The 2,996-nt window shown below is 47.7% G+C and overlaps 1 long non-coding RNA gene across 1 annotated transcript; it reads left to right on the plus strand.

Moving 5' to 3' along the window:
• Positions 1 to 239: 239 nt before the first annotated feature.
• On the plus strand, positions 240 to 1,080 carry LOC115072163. The gene is made up of 2 exons (XR_003851227.1): positions 240 to 444; positions 1,011 to 1,080. It is a non-coding gene; the product is annotated as an uncharacterized LOC115072163 (long non-coding RNA).
• Positions 1,081 to 2,996: the final 1,916 nt, after the last annotated feature.

Genomic DNA, 2,996 nt, shown 5'->3' on the forward strand with positions numbered 1-2,996 from the left:
TTAAGACCGCTTCAAGACTCCTGGGAAACAAATCTCTGTCACTCTAGAGTCGCCTTTAGCAGGCTAGCAGGGAAACCGCACAGGATGAGGCGAACGCTAAGGCCACAGGCTCCGCCCCTTCCCAGGTCCCGCCCACTACGTGAGGTGAGAAAGGAAGAGAGCTTCCGGTCTCCTGATTTACTCTAATCTCGCGAGAAGAGACGACGGTTACCAGTGACTCAGCGGTGGCGGTGGTGAGGGACGGGGTGTAGCCGGGAGCGCGAAATCCCGAGAGTAGGGAAGAGGGGGCGGGGTCGCGCTCACCCGGCTTAGGCATGCACGGGTGGCCACGGGAGAAGTAGGTAGAAGCCGGCTGCGTGGAGCCGCCGAGGCTCCTCGCTCGCGCGTGGCGGACCCCGGGGACGCACGGTTACCTGGCCGGCCCGGGTCGGCGCTGTGCTTCAGGTAGGAGCCTGGGATTTTGCGCTCGCGCAGCCGCGAGGGCCGGGCTTCGCCGAATCGCCCGCGATGACCGGACGCCGGGCGTGCCCACCTGCCCGCGAGACGACAGCCCTGCCCTTGCTCCCGTGCCCGTGGGGCTGGGCCGGGCCGAGCTGGCCCCGTAGATAGGGTGGTGAGCTGCCCGGCGGGATGGGTGGGCCTGGGCGGGGGCACACTTGGGCTCTGTGTGCTCCCCAGCTGAGGGGACACCCTGACTCGTGGGTCCACTTGCTTCTAAGCCGTCGGAGGGGACGCTCCCCATTGCGGCCAGTGTGGGAAGTTGAGTCTTCTGGCGTAGTGGTTTATGATTTTTGTTAACTAGTTGGAAGGCAGACTGAGTCCTGGCTGTTAGAGAGCAGCAGTAGCTTTTACCGGGAGTTTAATTGCATGGAGGTAGATTTTTGCAATACCGTCCAGTAGACTCAGCAGAGTTCTGCTTAAAGAGTTTAGTAAGTCTTTCACTCAGTAATTTTGCAAATACTGTTGCGGTGAAAGCGTTGTCCTCTCTCACACCAGTGATAATTTTTCAGGCATAATGCTTATGAAAGCTACTGTAGAGGAGGATGATTCAGGATGGGAGCTCAGTGTTCCTGAGAAAATGGAAAAAAGCAATACGAGCTGGGTGGACATAACCCAAGATTTTGAAGAAGCTTGTCGAGGTAAGTTTGAATTTTTGGACACATTCAAAAAAATCATGATTGTGGTTTCTCAGCTTATCTTGATCAGTAGAAAAAACAAATCAAAACAAAACGACTAGTAACTGTCATTAATCAAGTTTGTGATGGGTTTTATTTTATTTTTTTGAACCAAGGTCTAGTGTAGTCCAGGTTGACTAGGAACTCTTCAAGTGGCCAAGGATGACCTTGAACTCCTGATCAAGTCTGTACCTCCTAAGTGCTGGGATTACAAGTAGGGACCACCATGCCCAGCTCCTGTTTGTTAACTACACTTTTCTCTGCCCTCAATTTTAAAGCCAATGTGTACATTTGGTAAATAATTAAGTGCAGGCCAAATGTGATGGTACACGCCTTTAATTCCAGTACTCTAGAGGCAGTGGCAGAGGCAGAGGCAGATCTCTGTGAGTTCAAGTCCAACCTGGTCTACAGAACCAGTGAGTTCCAGGCCAGCTGGGACTACAGGATGAATGATCAATGGAACCTGTCTCATTTTTTTTAAAAAAAGAAGTTAAATGCAGATGTTGAGACACTTTTAAAAAATATTGTGTGTGTGTGTGTCTGTCTGTCTGTCTGTCTGTCTGTAAGTATACGTACCCAGGTATGAAGGTGCACATACCTCTATGCATACACCTGTGTGCATGTGCAAACCAGAACAGGGCCTATGATCCCTTGGAGCTGGAGCTGTAGTTATGGGCATTTTTGGGGAAGCCTCGGTTGTGCTGGGAGCTGGTCATTAGAATTGCACATCATGTGTCTTAACTGTGGAACTGACTTGTTTCTTCAGCTTTGTGGTTCTGTTTTCTTCTAAATTCTCCTAACTTTTTAATAGGCTAGAAAATACATGATGGCCAGGCGTGGTGATGCAAGCCTTTAATCCCAGGATGGCAGAGGCAGGTGGATCTTTTGAGTTCAAGGCCAACCTGATCTATATAGTGAGACCCTGTCCCCTCTCTTACTCCCTGCAAAAAGAAAAGAAAATAGCATGACAATAATTTCTTACTGTAGAAACACTAATTGTATTGAGCCAAAGAATGTTTGCATGTTTGAGGGTTGAAAATAGTTGCATCCTGTTTCCTTCTTACGATCCTCTAGTGACTTCCTATTGGGAAAATAAAATCGTGATTCCTTCCCCATGATTTTAAAAGATCTGGTCCCTGCCTACTCTCACACTTTATTTTTGTATCATTGCTCTATCCTTTTCAGTCACCCTTACCTCATTAAACACACACGATGCCTTGCCAGGACCTTTGTGACTTTTGTTTACTCTATTTTAAGTTACTTTGCATCAGGCCTTCACATGGTCGAATCACTTTTTGTGCTTTTTATGTACTGTTCCCAGTGAGGACTTCAGAACAACTTTAAGGAAATTCACCCCCTATTCTCATCTCTAACTTTCCCTCTACTGAATCACCACCACCTTGTGTTTTCTTCAGCTCGCTTATGTTTGTATAGCTATAACTATAATTATTTCTTGCCTATTGTCACCCTTACCCACCGTATGTTTGGCAAGGATAGAGATCACGTGTATAATCCTAGAATATAGAGCAGTGTGTGGCACATAGTAAGTTCATTAATTTTGGGGGAATAATGGTCTTGGTGGCACATACCTGTAGTACTAATACTCAGAAGTTTGAGGCAGGTGGATCACTTTAAGGCCTGGAGTATAAGACCATCCTGGGAAATAGAAGAGCCCCCCCCCCCAGTACAAAAAATAAGCATCTCCCCTGCCCCTAGCAATGAATGTTTAGAAATAAGTGATTAGAGAGGACGAATAAGAGGAAGAAACAGATAATAGAGCTTGAATTTGTAAAAGAGGATGGGTGTAAGACCAGGCTAGTG

The sequence above is a fragment of the Nannospalax galili genome, unplaced genomic scaffold (genome assembly GCF_000622305.1).
Source record: "Nannospalax galili isolate Female #2095 unplaced genomic scaffold, S.galili_v1.0 scaffold32442, whole genome shotgun sequence".
Lineage (NCBI taxonomy): Eukaryota > Metazoa > Chordata > Mammalia > Rodentia > Spalacidae > Nannospalax > Nannospalax galili.